This window comes from Cnephaeus nilssonii (assembly GCF_951640355.1).
Source record: "Cnephaeus nilssonii genome assembly, chromosome: 14".
Taxonomy (NCBI): Eukaryota; Metazoa; Chordata; class Mammalia; order Chiroptera; family Vespertilionidae; genus Cnephaeus; species Cnephaeus nilssonii.
Window position 1 is genome coordinate 61,144,844 of NC_137085.1, and position 16,915 is coordinate 61,161,758.

General features: G+C 39.6%; 1 protein-coding gene across 2 annotated transcripts in view; it reads right to left on the minus strand.

Annotated features, from left to right (window-relative positions):
* Window positions 1-16,915, minus strand: part of MLLT3 (MLLT3 super elongation complex subunit) — a 260,712-nt gene that overhangs the window by 50,026 nt on the left and 193,771 nt on the right. The gene's annotated exons all lie outside the window — the stretch shown is intronic.

The window sequence follows — 16,915 nt, forward strand, 5'->3', positions numbered from 1 at the left end:
CTACTTTAAGGCATGTACCTATGAATCTAATGCAAAACTGTGTTGCCTTTTGATTTTGGCTATGTGTACACTATTCTGAAATGACCTAGCCAGAAAAAAAAGCTTGGCATTTTTCTCCCCTGAAAAGATATTTGGCATTCAGTAAAGAAATTTAGGTTAAACACTTTTTAACTGTACTCTGTAACAATTAAAATCTTTTCCTTTGACTTACTGACATGGTTCACAGCCACACACAATGAAAGCAAAATAAATCTCTGCGTGGTACATTAAGTGCAGTTAGATTGATTAAAAATGCTAGCCAGCACTGTGTTTTTATAGGCTTTTGGCTGCTAAAAGCCAGCAAAAGTAGTGACAGCTGAGCAGCAGGTAAACAAAGTATAAGCAGACCTCAATGATACTGCGGGTTCAGTTCCAAACCACCATAATAAAGTACCACAAAAAAGGGAGTCATAATATTTTTGCTGGTGGAGGTCTTGCCTTTAATTTGTAAAGAATGCAACATCTATGAAGTGCAATAAAGTGAGAGCAGTAAAGCAAGGTATGTCTGTAAGGGAAAACCACTGCCAACTACACTTCAGGATCTTCTGACCTGGTGGTTGGGACAGACAGGCTTGTTCTCTGAGAAAGCAGAATCCCCACCTTCAAAACTGACAATCCTAACCAGGGGACAAGATGAACATCCTGGGCAAGCGTTAACTAACACCTCTGAACAAAGCATCCATCATGGCAGTTTCATATCGAAGCAGAATAAAATCTATCAACTAGAAGAATAAAATGCTTACTATGAACTATGTTTTCAGTATTTTTTTTTTTTAGATAAAGCCACCTCTTAACATCTTTTGAGCAGTATTTTAAAAATTTGGGAAGTCCTTTACACATATAATCCCAACAATATGTGTGGTGAGCATTATTAAGAGGATGCCCATTTTATTCAAAAGTATGTGTGTGTGGTCTATGCTAGAAATATTCAGATTTTACTAGCATTTACAGGCTACCAACTATGTGTCAGGTACTGTTTGCTACTCATTTGAGTCACACAATTTTATTATTCACACTTCAGAGATTATAAAATTAGGACACAAAGAGGTTGAATATTTGTCCCAGGTAACGAAGTCAGCACAATTGTCAGACCTGGAGACTTTCCAAGGTCTCAAGATTCTTTCTGGGACACCTTTTTCACGTGGTTCATAAAAATACATGGTCTGTGTGCCACACCAAAATATAAATACTGAAATAGGCTTTCCTCGGTCCAAGCAGATTCCTGTGTCCAGAGTACATTCAGACATGAGCATTCTAACTGCTCAAGGGAAATATTGGTGGGTGTGGATGCTCTCAAAGCTGACTGAACCTGCAAACTCATCTAGAAAACACTGCAGGAGGTGAGATATGAGCTGGACAGCCATTGATAAAATGAGTAATGGGGAAAAGGACAGAGGACTATTGCCAAAGGAAGGCTTATTCTAACTCAGGGATCAAGGGGGGAAAGTATCAGAATCATGGGTGATGGGCAGTCAAGATGTTTGGCTAGTGAAGCATCTGTCAGGTAGAAGACTCTAGAACTAAGGGGGTGGGGAGCGCGCGCACACACGCGCACACACACACACACACACACACACACACCTTAAGACATTTTACTTGAAAGTTTATAAATATACATTAATCAACCAATCTTTTGATGTAGGGTGAAGGATTTTTATTTGAGTGAAGTCAGAAAAGTCTTTCACATAAACCACAATGCATTATCTAGAGTCGCCATCTATAAGCAAAAAGCCAGACTCGCATGGCTGTTGGAATTCAGAGTCCTCCTAGGTTCTTACGATGTTTTCCCTTGGCATTTTGTACCTCACTGGAGAACAAATTTTCTCCAGGGACTCCCTTCAGGTTGCAACTTAATTTTCAATTACTTTTTGTGTATATTATTGGTTTATATAACATGTAATTAATCAATGTAATTACAAGTAGAACTGACACACGTTTGGGAACAACTGCATTGATTCTTGGTGGCTGTACCAGTCAACCTATGGAAGCAGAAGGGCCCAGGATGAGAGCACCCACCAGTGATGGGCAACAGCGAGTATTTTTCACAAGAAAATGGAGAGCAGTTACCAGCACAGGCCAGTAAGTTGAGTTTCTTTGGGCTGCAGGCTGTGGAGGGTCTCAGAAGGCTCGGCAGAAGGGCAGCTGTTCAGGATCTACCAGCATGCAAATTCCAACTCAGGGAATTCCCAGGCAGGGGGGAACCCATCAATTTATAAGTTTTCGGATACTTTAATAAGGTTTTAAAGTACATGTGTTGGAGTGGTATCTTTCCGTAAGATAAGAAAAGATTGTTGTGATAACATTTTTCTTTCCAAAATGATGGCTGCTGTCTTCAGTTCATTTTTCCCTGAATAGATCAACCTCCCACAGTGATAAATTATACTTGGTTATAATTTTAGCTTTATAGTGCAATCATGATTCTTTTAAAATTACCCTTAGAAATGCTAGCAGTCTCCAATGAATATAATTAAATATACATCTGAGTATAATTAAATATATATTTGAAAACTGACTAATCTGATAATTCTTTAGGGGAACTAAATGCATCCCCCACATCTCGTTTCTCTCAATATAAATGCGATTGTTCAGTATAACTCTTTTTATAATGCTTGTCCCTTGTGGTTAGAAACTTAAATCTTTGGACTATTTTTTCATTCCTTCTTTCACATATAAAATAAGCATTTTTATTGCATGGTTGCAGATACTCAAATGGGAAGGTTTAATAAATATTTAACAACCAAATTAAAGTTATTAATTGAAAACTAACCTGTTGTGATAATTATGAGGAAACAGAAGAGGGAAAATAGTTCCTTTTACACAATATGCAAGTGGTATTTTACCAGTTCCAATAATTTCCCGAGCACATATAAACATTGGAGGAAATTTAATCATATTTCATGATCACCGACAGCAAAAACAAGGTGGTCGTATAACTTTCATGTTATCATGCCTCTGCACAGTCCCTATAGGAAATAGGGAGGCAGAAATTTCTTTCACTTCAACATCCTGTTATTGAAATTTCTCTGAAAACTATTTGCTTTTTTAAAATACAGAAGCAAATGTTGGGATTTTAGACTCTCACATCCCTCTGCTGTCTCAATAAAAGATTAATTTGTGGTCCTTGCCTCCCCTTTGTTATTTTTGTGGTTTAATACTCTACACAGTACAATAAGTTTTAAAAAAATCTTGGGTTGTTTGGTGGGAGGTTTCGATAGCTCTACACTCCTTGCCTAGCGTACATGGTCTAACATAAAAGCAAGGGCTAAAAAGGCAGGTTAAGCGCAATCCGATGTGTACAACTGGCTTCCTTTGGACACCAATTTACTCCAGAACTTTGAACTATGAACTTATCAGTACAAGGGTGGCTTGTCCCCTGAACTGTGTGCCTCTGAGAGAGCCAAGACTTGTTTTGTTCATACGGTGAACTCTCCCACTTCTTGTGCCCTGTCTACTCCAGGTGAGGGGCCAGAAATCATATTTCCAGATCATTCATATATATTTATAGTTGAGACTCTTTGGGACACAGAGGCTCCTCAACTATAAAAACATGCATTTGTTAAGAGGAGTCTTAAGTATAAATACATATATATAACTATAAATACATCTTTGCACTATTTAAACATTTGTTGAGCACCAACTGAGTGCCAGGCGTTGTGCAAAAAGCTGATAAATCACATAGTTAAGAGACCATATCTGCCGTGAAAGTACCCCACTGATCAGAAGAAAAAACTTTAATATGAGAGAATAACAACTATAATCAAAGTATACATAAACTGTTAATGGAGGGAGCACAAAGGAGTGGTGGGGTTAATTTACGTGGGGCAAATTATGTAGAAAAGCTTCAAAGAAAAGGTGATCTTTAACCCAGTCAGAAAGGACTGAGTGTATGTCACTAGGACATAAAATATGATTGTATGGTCAAGGAACCAAAGATTGCTAGCATTTTAGGATCAGTAAAGTATAGGGAGGGCGAAGAAAGAGGAGAGTAGAAAGGGAATAGAGAACCCAGAAATCGACCCAAACCACTATGCACAATTAATATTTGACAAAGGAGGCAAGAACATACAATGGAGTCAAGACAGTCTCTTCAATAAATGGTGTTGGGAAAATTGGACAGATACATGCAAAAAAATGAAACTAGACCACCAACTTATTCCATACAAAAAATAAACTCAAAATGGATAAAGGACTTAAACATAAGATGGGAAACCATAAAAATACTAGAGGAATCCACAGGCAGCAAAATCTCAGACATATGCCGAAGCAGTATCTTCACTGATACAGATCCTAGGGCAGTGATGGGAAACCTTTTGAGCTTGGTGTGTCAAACTTCGCCAAAAAACTGAGCATAACTCAGGTAGTGTGTCACTTTGAGGAAAAAACATTATTTCGCAAATGTTTCATCCTCAGGAGCAGCAAATGTTTCATCCTCGGCATGCAGTCGCCTCAGTGGCCGCGTGTCATCAGAAATGGCTACACGTGTCAGTGCTGACACATGTGTCATAGGTTCACCATCACTGTCCTAGGGCAATGGAAACTAAAGAGAAAATAAACAAATGGACTACATCAAAATAAAGAACTTCGCACAGCAAAAGAAACCATCAACAAAACAACAAGAAAGCCCACTGCATGGGAGAACATATTTGCCAATGTTATCACCGGTAAGGGTTTAATCTCCAACATTTACAGGGAACTCATACAGCTTAACAAAAGGAAGATAACCCAATCAAAAAATGGGCAATGGACCTAAATAGATACTTTTCTAAATAGGACATAAGGAAGGCCAAGAGACATATGAAAACATGCTCAAAGTCACTAATCATCCAAGAGATGCAAATCAAAACATCAAAACGACAATGCGGTACCATCTCACACCTGTCAGAATGGCTATCATCAACAAATCAACAAATGACAAGTGCTGGCGAGGATGCAGAGAAAAAGGAACCCTCGTGCACTGCTGGTGGGAATGCAGACTGGTGCAGCCACTGTGGAGAACAATTTGGAGTTTCCTCAAAAAACTAAAAATGGAACTCCCATTTGACCCAGGAATCCCACTTCTAGGAATATATCCCAAGAAACTAGAAACACCAATCAGAAAGGATATATGCATCCCTATGTTCATAGCAGCACAATTTACCATAGCTAAGATTTGGAAACAGCCTAAGTGCCCATCAGCAGATGAGTGGATTAAAAAACGGTGGTACAGCTACACAATGGAATACTACGCTGCAATAAAAAAGAAGGAATTCTTACCATTTGCAACAGCATGGGTGGAACTGGAGAGCATTATACTAAGTGAAATAAGCCAGTCAGAGAAAAATAAATATCACATGATCTCACTCATTTGTGGAATATAATGAACAACATAAACTAATGAACAAAAACAGATCCAGAACAGAGAAGCATTGATCAGATCATCAAACCTCAGAGGGAAGGTAGGGGAGGGTGGGGGTAAGGGGGAGAGATCAACCAAAGGACTTGTATGCATGCATATAAGCCTAACCAATGGACACAGACACCAGGGGGGTGAGGGCATGAGTGGGTGGGCGGGCAATGGGGGGATAAGGACACATATGTAATATCTTAATCAATAAAAAATAAAAAAAAAATAAAGAAGTCATAAAACAATGCTTAAAAAAATATTAGCGTCCATTGTTGAAGGATGCTAGGGAACCAAACCCATTCTGAAAACCGATAAAAAAATAAATAAAAAATAAAAAAGCCGGGTGGGATTTTGCACCATGTTTTGTTTTTCCCTTATATAAACTGCATTATTGGTTAAATAAAAGACAGAGGAGAAAGAGTTTCACTTCATAGGTGAATTCTGGCTGATAAATGAAGAAAAAGTGATGAAATAAAATACCGCCAATCTACAACCTCAATGAATTGTGTGCATAGAGGCACTGAGCATCAGTGGGTGCTAACCTCACACACACACAAAAAGAAAATAACCTCACCTTACAGGCCTTTTCATGAAAGAACACAATTCTACCCATGAAATAGTCTTGCCCAAAACTTAACTAAAAACCAAAACCTAGCCCAAATCCAGCCACGCCTCTAATTTACAATAAATACACCACAAAGATACTATCAGCAAACGCCCAACTGAGAAATTCTATAAGAAATCTAGATTTATTTCTTTACACTTTTATGTGAAAGAATGAGAGAGACTCTATAATACACAAATTTATAAGATAGTTTTACAAAGTGCAAGATGTGGACCTAATTTGGATCCTTATTCAAATGAACTGTAAAAACAAAAAGAAAATTTTGATTCTATTAGAAATCTGTCTAGAAATCTGATATTAAAAATTATTAATTTGTTCAGATATGATAATGATACTTTAGTTCTATTTTTAAAAAAACCTTTATCTTTTAGAGATTCATACTGAAATATCTATGTGTGAAATAATATGACACTTTGGATTATTAAAAATTATACTGGGGGAAGAGTAGATGGTGCTATAATTGAAACAAAATTAGCCATCATACTAATAAAAGCCTAGGTGGTCCTCATGCCATCATGCCATGATGCCCTCACACCATCACAAGATGGCTGCGTGCACAGCGGAGGCGGGGTTCCCGCGGCCCTGCGCTTCCACTGTGGAGGCAGAATCCCCGGCTCCAGCCTACCTCTTTGGGGCAATACTTAGAGGAGCCACGGATGGGTGGGCAGGGCCTACCTTTTTGGGGCGATCTATCGTGGGGCTCCTGCACTGTGAGAGGGCATTGGCCAGGCTGGGGGACCCCCCCACCCCAGCCAAGTGCACGAATTTCATGCACCGGGCCTCTAGTCAATTAATAATTGTTGAAACTGAGTGATGGATAAATGGGGGTTCATTACACTATTCCGCATAATTTGTATATATTTGAAATTCTCCATAATAAAGTATTACAAAAAGAAAAAAGGAAGGCAAAAGAGAATTGGGTGTTTAGCCTATATGGCACCTGAATATTTCCTTCTAGAATTTGTGTTTTAGACAGTTATATAGAGTAAAGCCTGGGAAAAAGAAGAGACAGGTAATAGGTGATTGTCCAGGGGAAGATTACATAATAGAAAAGAAGGAGACAGGCAATGGCCAATGCATGGGTGGTGGAAAGGAGATCAACTGGCAAAGGAGACTGGCCAAGAGTTGTTAGAGAGATCAGGGTAGAACCAAGGAATCCTATCTAATAAAAGAGTAATATGCAAATTGACCGTACCTCCGCTACACCCACAAGCCACGTCCACCAGCCAATCAGGAGCGAGTATGCAAATTAACCCAACCAAGATGGCTGCAGCCACAGAGCAAACAGGAGGCTTGGGTTTCCCTAGCAATGGAGGAAGCCAAGCTTCCTGCACACCCTGGCCGGCCCAGGCCTCCGCTCAAGGCTACAAAGTTTCAATTATAGAAGATAAATAAATCCCAGACACCAGGGCCTCAGCTTGGGTCGCGGTGGGTGGGTGGGGTGGCCGGCCTGCAAACCACCACAGGCCCCTCGCCCAGGCCGCCCCATGCCCCAAGGGAACCCCCACCCTGATCCAGGACACCCTTCAGGGCAAACCAGCAGGCCCCCACCCATGTACCAGGCCTCTATCCTATCTAATAAAAGAGTGATATGCAAATTGACCATCACTCCAACACACAAGATGGCTGTCCCCATGTGGTCAAAGATGGCTTCCCCCATGTGGACACAAGATGGCCGCCACAAGATGGCCAGCAGGGGAGGGTAGTTGGGAGGGACCAGGTCTGCATGGGAGGGCAGTTGGGGGTGATCAAGCATGCAGGGGAGGGCAGTTAGGGGTGACCAGGCTGGCAGAGGAGGGCAGTTGGGGGCAACCGGGCCTGCAGGGAAGGGCAGTTGGGGGGCACCCAGGCCTGCAGGGGAGAGCAGTTGGGGTCAATCAGGCTGGCAGGGGAGCAGTTAGGCATCAATCAGGCTGGCAAGGGAGTGGTTAGGGGGTGATCAGGCTGGCAGGCAGAAGCAGTTAGGGGCAATCAGGAAGGCAGGCAGGCGAGCAATTGGGAGCCAACAGTCCTAGATTGTGAGAGGGATGTCCGACTGCCCTAAACGGGCAGTCGGACATCCCTTGAGGGGTCCCAGATTGGAGAGGGTGCAGGCTGGGCTGAGGGACCCCTGCCTCCCATGCACGAATTTCGTGCACGGGGCCTCTAGTAGAACAGAAAAGCAAACCAAAGGTGCCAGAGAGGTAAAATCTAATGCTTAGAAAATGGTCTTTACATTTATAATCTGGAAGGCACTGGTGACCTTTTCCAGTGGTAGTTTTAAGAATAGTTGCCAAGCCCTGGCTGAGTAGCTCAGCTGATTAGAACATCATCCCAATACTCCAAGATTGTGGTCAGGGCACATACAAGAATCAACCAATGAATGCATAAATAAGTGGAACAACAAACTGATGTCTCTCTCTGTCTCTCCCCTCTCCTTTCTCCCCTCTCCTTTCTCCTTTCTCCCCTCTCCCCTCTCCCCTCTCCTCTCTCTCTCTCTGTCTCTGTCTCTGTCTCTGTCTCTGTCTCTCTCTCTCATCAATTAAAAAGAAAAAGAGCTGAAACCGGTTTGGCTCAGTGGATAGAGCATCGGCCTGCGGACTGAAGGGTCCCGGGTTCGATTCCGGTCAAGGGCATATACCTTGGTTGCGGGCACATCCCCAGTGCGGGGTGTGCAGGAGGCAGCTGGTTGATGTTTCTCTCTCATCGACATTTCTAGCTCTCTATCCCTCTCCCTTCCTCCCTGTAAAAATTCAATAAAATATAAAAAAAGAAAGAAAGAAAAAGAATATTTTCTAAGAGCAAAAGCCAGACCAGACTGGGTTGAGGAATAAGGAGCTTTTCAGATATCTGTCAGTGAAGGGAAAGGAAATGAAGAAACTAGAGTCTGAAGAACATCAGGGTTAAAGTTAGAGGTGGGGGGATGTGTGAGCAGCTAGCTGTTTGGCATGAAGGAAGCCTTAGTACATATGTAGCGCCACTAAGGGGAATAACTCAGGACTCAGAGGCAGATACTGAAGATACTGGAGGGTAAAAGGAATGGGATTTAGATTTCACCTGTTAAAAAATATCAACTTGTCCAAGTAAAGGCTTCAATTACAATAGAGATTTTTAAAACTCTTTATTTTTATTATGAAGCACTATTAAGACTTTTGATTGGTCAGATACCTAAGTGAGTCATTTTCTGTTTTGCCTAATGATTCCACAACCCCTTCCAAAATATTTCAAGCTATAATTATTCTCCTTGGTAATTTCCCAGAAAAAATCAAGGAGGACCAGGGCACAAAGGTTCAAATTTTTCACCAATCAATCTCTATGATATCCACTGAGACTTCCACCCCACCGTCACTTATGTCATGCCACGAGGCTTTCAGGTGCGATTCTGCTGAGAATATGAAATGTAAGGTTCATTCACTCAACAAAGGGGCACAGACTAAGAAGTGGGGCCAAGTCTTATGTTTAATGGGCATAAGCAACTCATTAGGAGCCACTTTAAATGTTCAAGTGGAGGAGAGTTTGGGAAGGGAATGAAGGACATGTGAAGGATTATAAACTGTTCCAACTGGAAACAGTAATGGCATACCAGTAGGGGACCTACATCGTAGGGCCTTTTGGGGGGTCAGTGAGAGCTCTGTGATGGTGGACAAATTGTAAACCTTGCTCTCAAAATTCCCTCTGCAAGATGCAAATTGTTAAAGGAAGTTTCTGAAGTCTTTCTGCTTTAAAAATCCCATTATTTTCTCAGTCATGCAGTAAATGCTGTATTAAAGACAGTTGCTCATAGTTTCTAAACTTGGTCTTAAATCTTTAAAAGAGTATATTTTAAGCCTTGAAAGGTTTTCTAAAAATGAAGAGAGACAACTGAATTGTTAATATGATAAGGATAAGGAGAATGGCAACATGGGAGACACCACCTCTTTCCTTCAAACCTTACTTTTTGGGGAGTAAACTCTGAGACTCATTGGTTTTATTATACAAAACAAGGAGGAAGATGCATGGGTTACCTTTCAAAGGGGGAAAGGACTTGCAATTTGTCCCTCCGAATTCTGCTGGACAAAGAAGATATGCTTGCTAAGCAAGAGAAGTGAGACTCTGACCTAAGATTATCAGATAAGCTAGCACTTTCAAATACCCCATCACAAGATCAGCAATATGTCAGATGTTCACCTCTAATTAAAATAATCCTAGACAATAATGAGGAAGAGGGGGAAACTTGAAAATATGGTGAATACTTTATAATACTGGAAATGTAGCAGGTCATCATTGAGTAGAATTTGTCAGATACAAACATTTTAAACTAGGGTGGACTTTCAGCAAGACCCGGCTTTCACTCCCAGTTTGATGTAAGGCTAGGCCAAATGGAAAATGACATTTTAGAAACATGTGCAGGAATAAAAAAGATACTGTGGCCATGGAGTATAAATCACTGAATTCCTAGACAGCAGCTTTACCTCTCCATCTTCACAAGAACACCTACCAACTTCAGGTCTTCACAGAATACAATTCATGAATTACCAAACCAAAGGCAAGTCTTTGTCTATGACATGATTAATATTGTTAGTTGAACTAATGCTCAAGTGGCAGTTTACATCTATAATCTCATCACTAACATTAAAATCCACATTTTACAGTCCATGACTAGTAAGCTGAACCTGTCTAGTCTTTTGATTCCAAGTCTATGCTCTTGGACTATGGCTCCAGGACCACCCCTCCGAGGCCCAGGCAGATAATTAGCCAGGTGTGGCTGTGTACCAGGACAAGGAAGGCCCACTTTCCTTCCTTAAAGCCTTCATGAGTACAACCTTTAGATAATACAATACAATAGATGGAAGTTCTTACAGTAACACGGGCCATGTCCTTGACCCTAGTTTGAGGTATATGACATTCCCTAATAAGATAATACATGTTGAACAAGTGTCCTTGGAAGTACTACAGCTTTTTAATACATTCTGCAATTCTGCTTCCCAGAAAATGATACTGAGCCATATGAAGCATGAGTTGATCACATTTTGGACATCATAGCCGGGACTCCTTGTGCCCATAATTCATAGCCAAGTATCCAAGTTTTGGGGGCTACATCTTATTTCTTATTCTCCTCCTTTCACTGAACTGTGGTATCATTATAGAGGAAGCCAGATGGTGAGAGAGTTAATGTTGCTAATTAGATTTTTCTTGAAAAGGTGTAATCAGTACCACAGTGGTTTTAATTTGTTGTGATTTCTCTCTCAAGGAGGTTTAATTAGTGGTATGGTTCTAAAAAGCAAGGGCTTTTGGCATTAGACAGACCTACATTCAAATTCTGGTTCTGCCACTTCCATATCTGTTAAGATGGAAACAAAAACGATCTTACACATCGTACTGATTACATAAGAGAATATAGCATGAAAGGGTCCAGAACCACCCCAGCATGGAGTTGAGTTCAATAAAGCTTCCTTCATTCCCAATAAAGAATTTGATAAATTAACTGAAGGACTTCATTTATAAGATCTGTCTTCATTTTCAGTAAGGACAGTACAGACTTGTCTACATTTGCCATCAGTTCTTTTGCTTCCAAGTTGTTTTCCCCAATCAAGAATCCCTCCTCCTGTCCACCCAGTCCTTATCTACACTAAGTCACACCTTCCTTTTTTCAAAGCTCAGCTTAATTTTGTACCATCTGTACTACCCAATACAGTGTTTATATATAGGAATACCTACCACATAAATATTTTCAAATGTTACTGAACATCATTAAAGTGATCAAATAATATTGAAAATAAACACGTTTAGAAAGAAACATTTGTAATTACTCAAAGTGACATGATGGTTTATCATATATAAAAAAAAAATAAGAAAATAGAAGGACCACAAAATAAAGCAAGTTTAATTAAAAAAAAGAACCACAATACTATTATTCTAAACACTGAGCTTCAAACCAGGACACTCTAGTAATTATTTCACTTACTTATTTAAAGTAACATCTAAAGACTTCATACATACATTTTTCCCCATGATAGAGAAAGACAAGAAAATTTCCTTTTCTCTGTGTCACCAGCTTTAAATATTTCTCCCCATGTCAGCAACCCCCTCTCCCCATCCTTTATGTCTTCTAAATTCAAAGGCAAAGTCTGTTGTCACCAAACACTTTAGTAAATGCTTTCCATTTTCTCCTGCCTAATAGAAGGATCTTTGACTTTATCTGGGAACATCTCACTGTGCAGTCACCTTTGGTGACCCAAAGAAGCCTCTTAGGGGTGATTTTTCTTTGTGGACCTTGACACTGCCTTGAAAGTTTACAGTCATAAATTGTTACCCACTGAGAACAATTTCTCAAACTTGGTTAAATAATTACATAGACACCAAAAGAAAATCACCCTCGACCTATATCATTGCATTATCTTGTCTACTAGGTCAAAGAAAGCACAGCCTACATTTTGAACACCCCAGAGAGATTAAAAAATAAAATTACAAAATGTAACTAGAAGATTCAAAAACAAGGAATCTTCAAACTGGAGGACACCATTTGTTATTTGGTGGCACCTTCTGGGAAAGCTCGATATTGCAGCTCAGCTCTGTTAAACACAAATTCCCATGCAAGACCCAGTGGGGAAACTCTGGGAGCAGGGACATGGAGTGCTCGAAGACCTAGTAGAACAATGTGAAATCCAGACCCAGGAGGGTCTGTTTTATTTTAAGCAAGAATGTATGAGAAGCCAGAGGCTCCTGGATGTTTCGCAGCTCTTCCCGCAATCCCGGCTGAGGATGCCAAATCCACCAATACCTCCTGAGTGAAGGCTGTAGGTAAAGCCCAAACCAATAGATAGATCAGAGTAATCTGAGTTACAAATGGAACAAAAATATATCAGAGGCTTTCTCAGCTGTGATGCCAATTGCAAGATGAAGTTATGGTAAAATAAAATTAGTTTCAACCCAAAACCCCTCTTGTAGGCATTCCCTACATTTAAACATGGCAACCATGGGCATGTTTCTTACCTTTTGAATGGGGATAATAATATTACCTATAAAACAGGGATTATAATATTACCTATTTTTATAGAGTTGTTCTGAGGGTTAAATGAGTTAAAACAAATCAAGTGCTTAGAATGGCGACGAGCACAGAAAAAGCACTCAAGGCCAGTTTAGCTACAGCTGTAAGGTACCCTATGGCATGGTAAAGCTTGTTGTGCAAAATCATGTTGAGTCACATCTTTCACTTTGTTTCTAAAGATGACGGATGGAACAATTACATGAAGATCATGGGATCTAGATTAAGAAACAACAATAGAGTGAATAGGCAATGTAGCGCGTTTGAAGGAGGCTCATGGAATTTATTGAGAGAGAAACAATTCAATACAAGTACGTGAAAATACCAGGTTTGGGCAATTATTGATGCGAACCAACTCTGTAATGATAGGGCCCCCTGTCTATTCATTACTCTCAGCTACCTAAGGCTTCCAAGGAATTATTTGATTTAAAAACAGAAACCATTTGGGCTTAGTATGATAGCCAAACAGGGAAGAGAAAAACGCTCCAACTCTGTTAAAAAAAAAAAATCTCCCTTTTAACTGCTTCAAATCTTTTTTTTTTTTAAATCAGCCAGAAATGTGGCTGAAAAAATGAACAGTTGACTGGCTTAACTACACCTCCTTCTTCTGATTACATCTAACACAAAACTAACAAAAACAAAAATGTCAGGTGAAATTTCTCCATGCACCCAACATAAGTAACTTTCTTCCCATTGTTTTACTGCATGTTGCACACTGCGGTGAATGGACCAGAGGGAGAATTGCAACTCTTCAGGTATTTTTACCTCCAGTTATAAAATACAAAGAACCCGAGTCCAGAATGAGAGCCCCCCTTGGAGAGCCGGGCAGCCCTTTAATGAATGGCCTCTCCAGCTGCTCACTCACCATACTTACAGACTTTACAGCTCTTGCATGTGCTGGAATTACAAGTCATTAAAAAGCCACTTTGAAAACACAATAAAGACCTTCTTCTCTGGCTGCGACAACCTTCCATCATATAAAAACCTAAGGCCAATGCTTCGACAGCAGGACATTTACTGCCTGCTCCAGACAGTTCAAGCAGGGCGAGGGACAGGGTGGGGCGGGAGGAAATGAGGCACAACAAAAGAAGGGAAGTTTCTTTTTCCTTCTCCTTCCTTTTTTTTCTTTTCAAAAGAAACTTCTGCCAAGGTGGTTTGAAGTCTTTATCCTGTATCTGAACTACCAGCTACCCTTGGGAAAAATGCTCCCATCTGATGAGATTTCATCTTTCTCCCTCAAGCTTTTACCCACGGAAGCACTTTGGTAAGCCAAAAAACGATCAAAAGACATGATTGAAATCTCATTCCTCACACTTCAGATTGAAGTAGGAAACATTTTGCCAAACGTAATCTGCCCATTTTCAAGGAAAGATAATTAAAACTTTTAACTTCTGCACTTTTAAATTATGATTACATTTTTACAAAGCAAGAAATTACTACCATAAACAAATCCAAACATAAATGGTTACTTCAATTTTCTTTTACTGTCTTTTCCCTCCTTCTCTGCTATGAATACCAAACTTCCCTGTATCACAAAACCAAACCAACTCAATAGAGAAGCAGAATTATATGAAGAAGAAAAACAACAACAACAAAAACCTAGGAAATTACAGGAGGAGTAAAAATTATTTGGGTTCTTTTTATTGTCAATTAAAGTTTAAACAGGTTAATACTAACCACAATTACAAACTTTTGGTTGATGTTGATCCACTCAGATCCCTACCCTTTCCTAGTTCCTAGTTGATGTTGTCTCTAGTAACAACAGTCACGTTCCATAAATGACCAGAATGGCCACAAAAAGGTAAATTCGTAAAGCAAGAACAGCTTTATTCTAATTGGAATTACCCAGGTTCCAGAATGCAAAATATTCTTAATTTTAACATTGACATACATAGCTAAAACATGTTTTTATTATGTTTTCTGTTTTTGCTAAATTCTCACCCACTATAAAAAGTCCTTCTGCTTCCCTACCTGCCCCACCACACACAGACCTCCCAAATTCTGTAAGGGAAAATTACTAATGGACTTTCAGTGACAATATTAGATTTCTTTATAAATTGAGAAACATTTCAGGAATTACAAAATATATTTTAACATGACTCTTTCAGTCATATTAGTAGTAACCCAAAGATAAGTCATTCCTTTAGTATATCTTCTTTTAATAGTTAACAGCAATGAAAAAATAAATAAACTACCGAGTACCTATTCAATGCAGTGACAGGTATGATTTTGTCCTTTATCTCATTTAATTAGAAAGCTAAAAGAAGCTTCTAAGCATTGCCTTAGCTCTTAAATTAAAACTTAGAATTTTTGCACAAACAAGTGTTGAAGAAGACCTGGACAAAAGGGAACCCTTGTGCACTGTTGATGGAATTGTAAATTGGTGCAGCCACTATGGAAGACAGTATGAGATTCTGCATAAAATTAAAAATACAACTACCAGCCCAGCCTGTGAGGCTTAGTGTTTGAACGTAGAACTATGAAACAGGAGGTCTCAGTTCAATTCCTGGACAGAGCACATGTCTAGGTTGCAGGCTCAATCCCAGGCTCAATGCAGGAGGCAGCCAATCAATGATTCTCTCATCATTGGTGTTTCTATCTCTCTCTCCCTCTCCCTTCCTCTTTGAAATCAATAAAAATATATTTTTAAAAATTTTAATACAACTACCATACAATTTAGCAATTTCAGTTTGAGGCATTTATCCAAAGAAAATGAAAACACTCATTCCAAAGATATACATTACCCCTATATTCACTGAAACATTATTTACAATAGCCATGATATGGAAGCCACCTAGGTTTCCATTAATAGATGAATTAATAATGAAGATTTGAGATATATACACATATATGTACATATATATATATACATACACACACACTTGTAATATTATTCAGACACAGAAAAGAATGAAATTGCAAAAAACAAATGTAATCAATAAAAGCTATAGGAACTGTCAACAAGAAAATGAGATTTATGACATAAAATCCCCTCCACTGAATTTATGGCTGAAAACTGGCAGAGACCAGTTCGGTCCAATATGGTGACTAGGTAACCCTTAGCCTCATTATATGCTCATTGCATACTAAATGACACACCCCACACCACCATGATCAAAACCAGTAGGCCCATATAAGGACACCAAATGGCCAATGGAACTCCTCTGAGGAATCTAAACCCTTTTCCCAGGGAAATCCTAAATATTCCTCCCACTTATTGAATAACCTACGCTCCACCCCACCCCTGATTAAATGAACCTCAATAAAGCAAGCAAATTCTGCTAAAGGGGGCTGCTCTGCCTGTAAAGTATCCCACTCTCTGTCTCATCACTTCACTAATAAACTCACCTTCACTTTAAACTCTATGCTGGCTTGCATTTGAATTCTTTCCCGCACAAAGCCAAGAACCCACAATGGGTGGTGAACCCTTGGGTTCCCAAGCTCCCAGAACGCTTGCATCAAAAATCTTGTCATTTGTAACAACATGGATGGACTGAGCGGGTATTATGCTAAGTGAAATAAGTCAAAGAAAGACAAAGACTGTGTCATTTCACTTATATGTGAAATCTAACAAAACTAAACAAATAAAAATCAAACAGACTCATAGATACAGAGAACTGGTAGTTGTCAGAGGCTTGGGTGGTGGGAGGATGGGCAAAAAGGTGAAGGAGATTACGAGGTACAAAGTTATAGTTATAAGTCATGGGGATGTAATGTACAGCATTGGGAATACAGTCAATAATAGTGCAATAACTTTATATGGTGATAGATGGTTACTAGACTTCTCATGGTGATCACTTCATAAGGTATATAAATGTCAAATCACTGCTGTACACCTGAAACTAATATAATATTGTGTGTCAAC